At 39.9% G+C, this 13,584-nt stretch overlaps 1 protein-coding gene across 1 annotated transcript in view; it reads left to right on the plus strand.

The window, feature by feature from the left end:
- The window catches only part of IQCH (IQ motif containing H), a 206,262-nt gene that overhangs the window by 30,901 nt on the left and 161,777 nt on the right, over positions 1 to 13,584 (plus strand). The gene's annotated exons all lie outside the window — the stretch shown is intronic.

The following is a 13,584-nucleotide window of genomic DNA, read 5'->3' on the forward strand; positions in this document are numbered from 1 at the left end:
TTACTTATTACAAGTGCAAAGACTACCCAAATTTTATTATATGGTATTCCATGCCTCAGTAACATTTCAAAGGTGGCATTCCAAATTTCTCATGCCTTGCTCCATGTCTTACCAGGAAATACTAACTTCTGGGCACACAGGAGAGCCATCGTTCCCAACTCATCAGGGTAGTTCGTAGCAAAGGGAGGGAGGCCAGAGAATTAGCAATTGGCCCATGTGCCATAAAAAGTGGACAGAACGTCACCTTTGGCACACATTACTGCTGTCTTCTGATGACTCTGTCACTGAGGCATGCAGTAATAACACAAACATAGTAAAACTAAAAAAAAAAAATGCCTTTCATCACTGGTAAGCTATTTCCTCAAATATTTTAATTTTAATGTTCTATGTGCGAGGTAGTAGACATACGTATCTCTGTGCTGTAGGAAGCTCAGAGTCTGTAGACAGGCATTCTGCAGGATGAAGAGTGCTTTCATAGAGGTTTAGAAAACATGCTCTGGTACGGTTGGGGGGGTATGCCAAATGCCTGGGCTTTGTTATAACCCATAAGTACATCATCTCTCAAATCTGTTTCAAGTACAGTTGTCTCTGACCTCTGTGTCCTAGTCTGCCCGCTCACATAGCGTGTTCTTGCAAGAATTCTTCAACACTTTAAGGACCTTCAGTGACCTCTCATTATTTCACTATTTATCACTTTTGCCTTATTGTCCTTTTCCTCCTTAGCTAGGTTAGGTTGCATGCTTATGGCAGAAATTGTTGTTGCTTCCCTGCCTGATACCCATCCTCCCTTCTGCATTACTAACAACTGTGATTTTGTTCAGGATGGCATCACGCCATGAGGCCGATCCCTCATTTCTGAGCCTGCCTTGCAGCTAAGTATGACCACGTGTCCCAGTTCTGTCCGGGACTTACTGGAGCGGCAGTCTACTGGGGATTGGTTCTAGGGAAGGTTTCGCTTTCCTGATGGAAGGGTAGAGTCACAACTAGCATGTCCCTTCTCCTCTTTCCCCTTTCCTTCTGTCTTGAACACAGCCATGACATCTGGAGTTGTAGCAATTGTCTTGCAACCATGAGGTGACAAGCATAAAGACAAAAGGCAACAGTTTGAGAAAGGCAGAAAAGAAAGGGGAAAAGGACTGGGCCCCACTAGCTTTTCTGAGTAGCTGAGTTTTAGCCAGATATAAGCTGCTCAATAAAGACTACTTTTCCCAGACTCCCTTGCAGTTGGACATAGGACCAAGTACCAGCCAATGAAATGTAAGGGGAGGTATTGTGGGCAGTTTTCTGGAAACTTCCTTAAAAGATACCTGGCTTGCACTCTTTGACCCTTTTCTTCCCCTTCATTTATCCTGCTGCCTGGAATGAAGCTGGGATGGTTGAGACTCTATTAGCAAACATAGACCCAGAGGAGGAGGCCCATATATCAGAGATAACAGGAATACTGAGCTAGAAGGAGCCTGATCCCTAGCAACTTCATGGATTTCCAGACCAACCCTGAACAGCCTGTCTCTGGACTTCATATACATGAGAAGAATAAACTGTCTTGTTGAAGTAATATTCTTCCAGTTTTCAGTCACAGACAAACTTAGTCCTAACCTTCCCATTACCAAGTTCATTAATTTTTCTATGCCTGGATTTATATTTTAGGTCTTCTCCTTTGTCATAGTGGAAGAAGTGTCCCTCCTCCTGTCAAGCTCAGTCTCTTATCAAGGCTTTGGCTTTTGCAGTTATCCCTTTTCATTAACCATCAATTTCTCATTCTTCAACCATCCCCAGATCTTTGCATGACTAGCATAGTTTTTTCACTCAGGTCACAATTTAACTGTCATCTCCTCAGAGATGCTGTCCTTGACCACCATATCCAAGGAAGCCTCCCATTATTCTCTATCCCACTTATGGCAATCTGAAATTAAATTATACATGTGCTCACATGGTTATTATCGGATTCTTCACATTCCTTCAAGAATGTAAAATCCATGTGGACAGCGACTGTTTCTTGTTCACCAACGCCTAGCAGGCTCTTAATAAATGTTGGAATGAATGAATGAATGAATGGCTTTTGTTGGGAGTAGAGAAAGAGAGATGGATGTTAGGGGAGGTCTCCCAGAGGAACTTGAGCCTGATCTGAGCTCAAGTTTGAGAGTAAAAGTGTGCCCAGAAGACACTGAAGAGGGGAGAAGATGACATTCCCACAGAGGAAACAGCATGCTCGCTTGCAGGGGTGGAGAGAACACGTAGGTGAAGACAGGCTGGCTGGGCACGGAGCAGTCACGAGGGAATGGAGAAGAGAGGGCCAGATCATGCCACCCTAAGGGAAACTCGGAGGATTTTAAAGAGGTGAGAGGCATATCTTAATTAGTGATCAGAGATTCAGTCTTTCTAGAGGTTATGCAAAAGATGGATTGGCAGGAAGGAGACCACATAATGGCCATTACAGAGGTCTACATAATAATCAAGGAGGGCCTGGACCAAAGCAGTGCCTGTGAGGATTAGAGCGAGAGTAAAGGATCTGAGAGACAGGAAGGAAGTTGCATCAAGAGTGTATCAACTAACATTTCTTTATAATGTGGCAGCATGCTATGATGGAAAGAGGTTTTGAAGTCAGAGACATAAATCAAATCCTGTCTCCTCGCTTGGGTTTGTAGGACTTTGAGAAGTCCCTCAACCAATTATTCTCATTGGTAAAGTAGTAATAATATCACATACTCCCTCTTGTCCTTTTCTTTTTTTAAGATTTTGTTTATTTGAGAGAGAGGGAGCAGGAGGAGGAGCAGAGGGAGAGGGACAAGCAGACTACACACTGAGCACAGAGGCCAACGTGGGGCTCGATCCCACGACCCCAAGATCAGGACTTGAGCTGAAATCAAGAGTCAGATGCTCAACTGACTGAGCAACCCAGGTGCCCCCCTCTCTTGGCCTTTTAAAGACTAAAGCAGTTGCATCAGGACAGTACCCACCTATTATGGTGCCTGACACAAAATGGAAGCTGAAGAAATGCTAGCTCTCTCCCCCAACGTTTCTCATAGTCTACAGTTCAGCTCCTACAGGAATCAGAAAACAGGAGGGGCACATCTGACCAGAAGTAGTTAAATCTTAAGGTTTTGTGAGCCTGAGGCAGTTAGGCAGCAGCTGGGCAATCTCGAAGCAGCTTGGAGTTTAAGTGGCGCTATGATTGTCAGTCCCTCCAGCCTTCACAGGGAGGTAAGAGGGGCTGCCGTAGAGCATAGAGTGCTCGAGTTGAAACTATAACAAAACAGTAAATAGTTAGCTAATAATCACCCTTTAATTTAATTTTATTTTAAAGATTTTATTCATTTGACAGAGAAAGAGAGACAGCGAGAGAGGGAACATAAGCAGGGGGAGTGAGAGAGGGAGAAGCAGGCTTCCCATTGAGCAGGGAGCCCGATGTGGGACTCGATCCCAGGACCCCGGGATCATGACCTGAGGCAGATGCTTAATGACTGAGCCACACAGGCGCCCCATCACCCTTTAATTTTAAATAGGACTTTTTACTAAAGAAGTTGTTTTTTGAATGGACACCAAAATATAGACCGAAATCCACGTAACCAACATCCATAGTTACCATAATTTTATAATTCTTATTTCGTCTCTTCCCTCCCCTTTTTTGGTGAAATCTTTTAAAGCAAATCCCAGACGTTGTATCATTTCACCCATAAGCACTTCAGATAAGGACTTAAGAAAAACATAACTATTATCACATCTAACACATTTAACAATGCATTAATACTATAGAATTCCCAGGCTCTGTTCCGTTTCCCCCAATTGTCTTAAAGTTGTTTTTCTAATGTTTGAATTAGGATGTAAACAAGGTCCACACAGTGCATTTGCATCTCATTTTATCTACGACATTTCCCCCTCATTTAAAAAAAATGTCACTTATTGGCTGGAGAAACCAGATCATTGGTCAGATAGGCTTTTCTTCACTGTTTGAATTTGGCTGATTGCAATCTCATGGTGTCATTTTATGTTTTCCTCTGTCCCTAGTATTTCTTGTAAACTGGTGGTTTTATCTAGAAGCTAGACCAGATTCAGGTAACATCTTTTGGGCAGAAATAGGTCATAGGTGGTGCTGTGTACTTCCCCTTAGAGGATATCGGGAGGCAATTTCTTTTTCTCCTCTAAAGATGTTAAGATTGATCAGTGGGTCTGAGTATTACTGGCTCCATCTACCGCCCCCCCCCCCCTTTTTAAAGATTTATTTATTTATTTGACAGAGAGAGAGAGAGACAGCGAGAGAGGGAACACAAGCAGGGGGGAGTAGGAGAGGGAGAAGCAGGCTTCCCGCAGAGCAGGGAGCCCGATGCGGGGCTCGATCCCAGGACCCCGGGATCATGACCTGAGCTGAAGGCAGACACTTACCGACTGAGCCACCCAGGCGCCCCTCGATCTACCCTTTATAAAATTCCCTGAATGGTATGAGTGACCATTGATGTTTGCCTAAATACATTATTTCATTAGGGAGTGCAAAGCAGCGATTTTTATAATTCCACCCTTCCTTCTGCATTTATTGGCTTCTATGAAGAACTGTCCCTTACTGACTCTTTGGTGCATCTGAAAAATAGATTTTTCAGGAAAAGCAGGATAAACGCTTGATTCTTTTCCTTTATTTACTTTCAAATTAACGTACCAATTTTATCAAGTAGGTTTTTTCGAAAGAGGGGAAAACATTAAGAACTTGGGGTTTTGATATATTTGTATTGTTTCCATCCATTACAGTCATTGTGTTTTAGCCAGTAGGCTCCTGAGTAGTTCTTTATTATTGCAAAATACTTAACCATACTTTAGTAATTTCCCTCACAAACAACCCTGTGAAGGTAGGTATTATTACCTAGCTTTACAAATGAGAAATCTACATCACATGGCTTGAACCACGATTCAAGGTCTGTTGTTCTTTCCATTAAATATAATAATGGTTGAAAGAATCAGAGCGTTAAAGGTGACTGGATTCTTTTTTTTTTTTTTTCTGGTTTTAAGATTAAACAGTAGAGGTCTTTAACCAGTGGGAATATGATATTAAGCAACATACACTTTAGAAGGCATTACTTGGGGCAAACACTGTTGAGAATAATGTTATGCTGATGAATACTGTAACTTAGTAAATAGCCCGTCTCAACTTTGTTTGTGAAGCATTTCAATTTTGATTACTCTGTGTGGGATCTACTGCTCAGATGTAGGTCATTTTATGGCCTGCCCATGTCTGGGGAGCTGGTATTACACGCTGCCTAGTGTTTTTAATTCAGAACTTCTTCGAAAAGAAACCTTAGCCTCTTATGTTTAAACCCTTGTTTTAATAGCATAAGCTATTTCCTTCTTAGATAGCTTTGTGGGCATAGTAATAAAATAAATACCACAAAATCACTGATGAGATGAAAATTGAGCTCCCTGCTTCTGTGCGGCCATGTAGGTAAAACAGTAATTGGCTCTGATAATAACTTTTGTTCTTACAAAACCAAAGTCTAAATGAGAGTCACATTTGATATATCTGCTTGTAATTACTATCAGAAGGAGAGAATTCCAAGTTTGGATTGTTTAGTGACTCAAGATAGATTAAATAGATGGCTGCCTTTTCTTGATCAATTCGAGAAAAATTTCTGAAATTATTTTTTATATTTATCTTGCTGTTGGTGAAAATTATCTTCCAGGGCTTGCTCTTCTGCTTAATGGAATAATGAATTTTGTTTTTCTTTTTTAAATTGACAACTGTTTTTCTTGAAAAGATCTTATTACTGGGTCTGATAATGCAGCTTATGCTTTTAAGTGTTTTCCTATATAGTTCAATAGGTGGTTTGTGAAATAAGTTTAGGTTATGAATGTGTTTGGTAGTGATTTATAGCAAAACTATTTGATACATTATTATTTAAATGTAGGTCCTCTTATGTTTTTTAAAAGGGAAATTTAATGTGTTATTATTATTTTGGTATACACATGTTTCAGTGCTGAAATAGTAAATATTAGAATATTAATCATTTTAAAGGACCTCTCCCATTGCTTTTAGAAGCTAACTAATACATAACTGATATTACAACCTATCATTTCCTTGGGATTTCTATTTACATTTGGATTCCTGTACATGAAGATCTATGTCCAGTGCCACAGAAATGTAACAATGAGCAGAGAACTGGATTTTGATGCCACTTTTAACAATGATTCTGTATTTGGTAATTTCCTCCCTACACCTGTACCGTAGCCATACGAAGTTGATGGAGAATAAAACTAAGAAAACTGCTATGGTCCACCGAGCCAATGAATTAAAAAGTTCTAACAAAGCTTAGACATGATAGATGAAGCTTTTACCATCAGTTGTATCCAGGGTTCACATTCAAAAAACACTAATTACAGGAACCACATCCAGTCAATATAATACATATTAGCAATTTCCTAATCCTTGGTAGGATGGAAATTATTCTGAAAGTTTAATTAAGAAGGACAAAATTATGTTCAGGTATTAATTTCAATAAAAGTGGCACTCGGCTTCCACGCAAAAGTCCCGGAGTGGTGCTGTGAGTGTGGGTTCCTCACAGAAGGAAAGCCATTTATAATTAACACAACGTTCCTTTTGCAACCCCACACACTTCCGGGAGAAGGAAATAGATAGGCTTTCTTGGCAACCTGTATCCCTGCATGGGTTAAATAAAGTGGACAGCTGAGTGCCATTATTTAGAGATTTGGCTTAAAAACTGCTATTTAAAAAAAAAACAACACAGAAGAGAGGTTTGGAGCCTGTGTTAAGAAATAACTTATCTGGACAGTATACATACCATAGGTATTATTGTAGGCTTCCCCTTCACTTTGACCTTAGGCAAAGCCCCATTTATGAATGCTTATGATCAAAGAAATAGCTGGATCATGAATGAATCTTCCCAGTGTCTATGACCATTTTAACAATTGCACCGGATCACTCCCAGAACTAAGACACTCAATTGAAAGGAAAAATATTTTTTTATTTTTTATTTTTTAAAGATTTTTTTATTTATTTATTTGAGAGAGAGAGAATGAGAGAGCAAGCACATGAGAGGAGGGAGGGTCAGAGGGAGAAGCAGACTCCCTGCCGAGCAGGGAGCCCGATGCGGGACTCGATCCAGGGACTCCAGGATCATGACCTGAGCCGAAGGCAGTCGCTTAACCAACTGAGCCACCCAGGCGCCCGAAAAATATTTTTTTAATTGCTCACAACACCTCCTTTCTAAAAAGTCACAAGGACAATGTATTTTAGGAATCCATTTATATGAAATGCCCAGAATGGGCACATCTAAGAGGCAGAAAGTAGACTAGTAGTTGCCAGGGGCTGGAAGGAAGAGCAAATGGGGAGTGATTGTTCATGGGTGTGAGGTTTCTTTTTGGGGTGATGAAAATGTTCTGAAATCTGGGGTGATGGTTGCACAACTTTGTGAATATGCAAAAAACCACTGACTCGCGTACTTTTAAAGGTGTGAATTTTATAGTATGTGAATTATATCACAGTAAAAAGTCACAAGACCTCAGAAAAGGTTGTGATGTCATATTCCTTAAGTGTCACCTTACCTTTTAGCATCACATCATAGAATGCCAAAGCAGGGGAGGGTGTTGGGGGGGAGGGGTGTTGGGGGTGGGTAGAGTGGCATTTGGAGGGTAGGGGTGAGGTGAATAGTTCTTCAAGAGACCCTCAAGTCTAATTGCTGCATTGTGCAAGTAAAGAAACTGACTTTCAAAGAAGGAGAGTGACTTACCCAAGGTAACATGCCGGCAGTCCAGAGGAGGGCAAGATGGGAACCTAGCTAGGTCTCTCCCCTCTTCCACCATCACCGTGCTGTCTTCGCTGGTGGTTTATAGTTCGGCATCTCAGCAGTAACTAATTTGAATTATTTAAAATGAGGAACACGTGGTTCAAACGACATGCTTTTATATTTTTTTCTAATGACAGCACATGTTTTTCCTATAGATAGCAAAATCTCTGTGAAGGAGTTAATAAATGCATTGTGGTAAATTCACCAAGTCCAAAGTGAGATTTACCTGTAAATGTCCCTTGAGGAAAATGGCCACATTAACAGACCAAGGGAGCCCTCTACCTGTGTGTTTGTAGTATAGACTTCATTGGCAAAATCCTTGACCTGGAAAGTTAAAAATAAATCGAGACCAGGTATTCTGGTCCTTTGTCCACCTTGGTTGGCTTCTGGTATTATTTTGGAGGAAATGAGTGGTGTCCAAGGATATATTTGTATGAGCAATAGGATATATGGAGGAAAATCTACAGAAAGTTCCTTTTCTGTGAATAAAAGAGACCAATTAGCAGCCTAAATAAAACCAAATATATATATATATATATACATACATATATATAAATTTTTGTCAGAAGAATTATACTAAAATAATTATTTTCAAAGAACTTCACACTCCTTTGAGGATATAAAATGTTAGTAAGCATTTTTGTTCATTCAACATGAAAGTTTCATTGTTTCTTTGTTTCAGCGAAAGATAGGGTTGAATGTAAAAATCATGCAGGATCCTGAAAACATCCACCACAGAGCTGCTGTAAATGCGAACTATGGAATCAGTTTGCCATATATTAATCAGAGAAAAGCCTGTGTAAGTAATGACTTGTTTTAAAGAGCTCTTAATATTTTTTAAGAACCAAAAGTCATATCTTTTATAAGATACAATGTACATTTTAAGTAATGATTCTGATCCTTAGAATTTGGGGGAGATGAAATGGAATGGCTTTCATTCTGTTTATAATTACGAATGATTAAAAACATGTAAACCATTTTTAAAAGATCTATTTGTAGCTCGTTCAAATTTCTCTGTTTTATCTGATGTTCCTAAATAATCTGGTATCATCATTTTAACAAGGATGAAATAATTTAACAACAAAAGGAATGAAGAGAGAAATGTTAAATATTTTATTTCTTTGATAGTAGGCTTACCGCTAGAAAAATGAAAAGAAAACAGTACGGTAATCGGCTTCAATGCATATAATCATCCAGTACACAAAATTTAAGAATATTATTCTAAATCTGAAGCAAGCATGGAATCATTCTTTATGTCAGCAAAATTTGATGGGAGGGAAGAATGATCAAATGGAGATTGGCATTAAGTGATCTCAGAGTCTGTGCCTGTATTTACCATTGACTGGCTGCTAAGTCTCCCAAAGCAAGGACTGTACTTTCTGTGTTGTGGGGTTTTCTTAGGAGATTTAAAAGTAGTGCTTCATTTTAATTGAGAAATTATTTGACTTGAGATTATTTCTAATACTGAAAACAATCACTGAGGTGACACCTGTATGTTTGTAAATACATTTTAAACCTTTGGCTTCTCTCAAAAGTTCTTAAATGTATGCTTTGGGGAGATCAAAACTAAAAAACAAGATGAATTTTAGAATTAAACTGCAAAACCATTTCTAATCAGAATAGTCTCTCGGATTAATCTTCTAAATTTCCTACACAGACATTTTCATCTACCTGCTTCATTCATGTAACCCTGAAATAATATTTTTTACTTTCTTTCTATGTGCTTTATGTTATTCTAATAGGTTTGGCCTAAGTGCACTCTATCATAGAAATACTTCTATAGCCTAAGGAATAACCAGAAAGTTAGATATTTTTATTCCTGCTGAAACTTTATTTAAAATGTCACTGTGAATAATGGGAAAGGGTTTTTATCTGCGTCCCATGAGCCCAAAGCCCTTGAAATAAAAATATTATTTCTCTGGCTGCACAGACAGAAGCAGATTTCTCTTTTGTTGTTGTTGCTTTTCCCCCTTCAATCTAGAATTAATATTGGCGTAGCTGGTGGAGTGCTGGGGCTTTGTAGCCCAAGGCAACAACAGCATTTCCAGCAAACTTTTCCTGATGAGTATTGAAGTTTAAAAAGACACGCCTCTAGATTTAGAGAGGATTCTGGTTGGCTTTAAGGAATGGGAGTGAAGATTCAGACATATATAGGAATTCAAAATTATATCCAAAATCTGGGGCAGAACCATAGTCATTTGTTATAGTTTTTGCTAATTCCCAAGAGGATGAGTGCTTTGGTTATTGTGCCCGTGTACTTCAAATGCAGAGGGTTTGGGAAAGCACTTGGCCTTGCATGATACTTAGATAATATACACTCATTTATTGTATTGAAGATCCTTTTTTCCCATTAAACTTGACTCCATGAAAATCCACATCAGAGCCCTTTAAAATGTATGGACATTATATACATTTTGCTCAAGCTGACTATTAGCATTTCAATCAAAATAGCTGATCCTATCATCTCACGTTGCTGTATGTATATATGATGGTAGTAATGGAAAATCAGTAATTCCACTTTGGATTTACAAAATGAAAACACTGTGCCAAGAGCCCCGTTTGAGAAATATTCAGGTATTGGTTTTAAACAATCACATAGAGCATTTGGGAACAGACACAGTTGTGATTTACCACTTATAAGAATGTTTCTGAAAGCACTTCCCCACGCGGAAGCAATGTGTCTAGTGTTGTGATGTATGGTTAATTAGAAAAGCAGCATCAAGGCTAATCGCTTTTTAGAAATACTCTAAACACTCAAAGGGGATTATAATTTGGCTGCCGAGGGCCATGTGCTTCCTTCCTTCTTATGAAACTTGAACAGCTTGTAAATGATCTTCGACATTTTTGACAGAGCAAATTTGAATATGTAGCTGATTTACATTAGTTCCTAGAAACTGATATTTTCTCCATTTTATGAAGAGGTGTATCCTTCCTGATCATAAGGGGCTGGTGCAGAGATTTTAGAGCACTGAAAGCACATATACCCCAGACACGCGTGCGCGCGTGCACACACACCCCACCCCACGTGCCTTCAGAATTTTATATCCTGTAACTATAGGTAAAATCAATTTATAAAAAAGGTACTAAAAGTGAAACTCACTAATGATTTTTTCCAATATCGTAAATCTGCCAAATTATCCAACAACAACAACAACAAGAATGCTCTAATAGGTTTTAGAGCAGAGCCTCACAGGTACGGGGAGACAAGAGGAAGAAATCTCTGATACATCAGCTTCACACTTCCTCACTGCCATCTAGCTCCAGTTAGACTTTCTGATGCAACACATTCGAAGATCTACAGAAAATTTGACTTTGATTTATTTCGTTTAGATAAAAAGGGTTTCTTACGAGGCTTGAAACATGTATCTGTTAGCATGAATTTTAAAAGAACAATTATGAATGCATAACAAAATAGCCAAACAAAACATTGCTTTGAATCGCTGCACAAATAAGTCTGATTATAACTGTTATGACCTAGAAAAGAATCATAAAACCATTTTTCTTGTTGGCAACCTATGAGTTGCTGTAGAATTATACCAGTCCTTTGGTCCCACTTTCCAAATAAATAAATATATAATGCAATGTAAACTTAGAATCTTTTATTTATTCATGAGGTTGAATTTAATACTATTATGATTTCTCGATTTTATGAGTCATATGTTATGCCGTGTTTTTCACTAACTTAGTTGGGTAGCAACCACACTTCACAAATCATAGTTTCATTCTTTACTGTTTCACTTGGGGTGTACATAGTAATCTCTCTCGTGAAAGTACATTCATTTCTGGGATGATAAAGTAATGAAAAGTGAGGCAATTGTGTTCATGTCAAATGATTAGAAACAGCACCAGAATAAAGGGGGAAGGTCGGGGCCGGGGGGTGGTGGGGGGAGAAAGAAGGACGATTTCAAAACATGATTGTGTTTTAAGTCCATGCATATGGCCACAATTACAGTCACAACGTAATTTGGCAATGGGAGCAGAATTAGATTTAAACAAATTGATGTTACACTGCAGTAATTCAGAATGAGCTTGTTGCATTTATAAACCATAACAAGAAGCAGAGTGAATTAATAAACCCTTCTTGTCACTAAAAATAAAAAAGGGAATAATTGCTGAGACGGAGTTAACAGATGACTGTAGTCAGCATCCTTTCAGCCTGGATATGGGAAAGTGAAGGTCACCCCCATCTCGGATGACAAAGAGGGAACGTTTTGTTGGTAAACAAATTAATCTTTTGAAAGGTCGCCATTTGTTTTAAGTTTTTCTCCAGTTCTTGTCATCTGGAATCAGAGATTGACTGTCATTTCACTAGGCAGGGGTGCAGTTGAAGCAGACAAAGCTGCTTCTGTACGTATCAGCATTCCTTGACAAAACTCGGTGCCTGATTGCAATGCTATGGGCCGCTGGTTTACAGCTGTCTCCGGACAAGAACGGAGGCCCACCCCTGAATTCCAATAAGATGGGCCTGCCGAGTCTGCGTGCTGCAAGCTGGCCCTCTGCCCACAAGGAAAATGCATTGTAGTTCAAGCCAGCAATTATCTCTTTTACTTCCTTCTGTGCTGCTTCTGTTCCTTTTTTCCAAAAACAGATGTGGGTATTCACGCAAGTTCTGCAGCTCTTCTTTCTCACACCTGCCGGGTCAGAATTTTGACAGAGGGAGAGTCTGAGGGAGCCAGCAGACAACAGTCAGATGGAATTTCTTTGAGAGCAGTGTAGAAAGAAAATGTGGATTTTCCAGGAAACGTGGAGTCAGCATCTTGGTCCCCCTCCCTTTTCCCAGGACCATTTGGTAAATTAAATTAGTGGAACCAAAGGAAAACCGCTTTTAAAGACATTCAGAAACGCCATCTCCTATTTATGACACATAGTCACTACCCAAGCACCGTGTTGGCACACGCAGACAACACCCCCGCTTCCGTGGCTCAAGAGAGCTTTCTCGGCAGGTCGCTTAGAGAGGGTTTTCCAGAAAACAAGGACTTCTCGTGTTCTTCCTGATTCCTCAAATGTGCGCCACCAGTCTGGCACTGGAGGAGGTGCTGGAGAATGGGGCTGGTACATCACCTCGGTAGGTGGGTGCTGTTTAGACCTTTAGTTCCGCCTGGGTTTTGAGTCCTGGCAAAGCCGAAGAAAGTGATGAGACGATTGACCTTGGCTGCTCCCGGGCTCTCTCACAAAAGCCCACTAGGACTCTGGGAGCGGGAAGGGGCTATTAGAGGTTTTGCCCTCATCGGGTAACGTTCACAAAAAATCCGCCGGTAGGGAGTTTCCAGACTTCTTGAGAATGTTTCCTGAGTTTCTGTGCTGAGATGCGTCACGCCTTCCCAGACCCACCAGCCCTGTGCCGAACTCCCAGCACTCACTAGCTCTCAGCATAGGGAGTCTGGTTCAGACTCCACGGCCTGGTGTGAATCTTGCCCGATGAGGGACCTCCCAGAAAGAGCCTGCGTTGTTTCACATGTAAAATGTCCATAGTAAGAGTATCTCATAGGATTGTATTGAGATTCAAATGAGAGAAGTCAAAGCACTTAGCAAAGGTCCTGGTACAAATAAGGGCTCTGAAAATACTAGTTGTGACTAGTGGCAATTTTCGCGGATTGTATTGTGCCATGTTTTATACTGTCATTTAAAGCTTACATTACTGTAGCGGTTGAGGGAGAGAGCCAAAATATTACTGAAATACCTTCCAAGGATTCTATTTAATATTTCCTATGATGATGCCTTCTTTCCCACCCTGATATGAGGGCAGGGGCCTTGCTGTCCGTTCTGTTTGCCTGTTTTTCAGACTTTCCCCTGCCCCAAG

Source organism: Phoca vitulina, unplaced genomic scaffold (genome assembly GCF_004348235.1).
Source record: "Phoca vitulina isolate PV1807 unplaced genomic scaffold, GSC_HSeal_1.0 scaffold20, whole genome shotgun sequence".
Taxonomy (NCBI): Eukaryota; Metazoa; Chordata; class Mammalia; order Carnivora; family Phocidae; genus Phoca; species Phoca vitulina.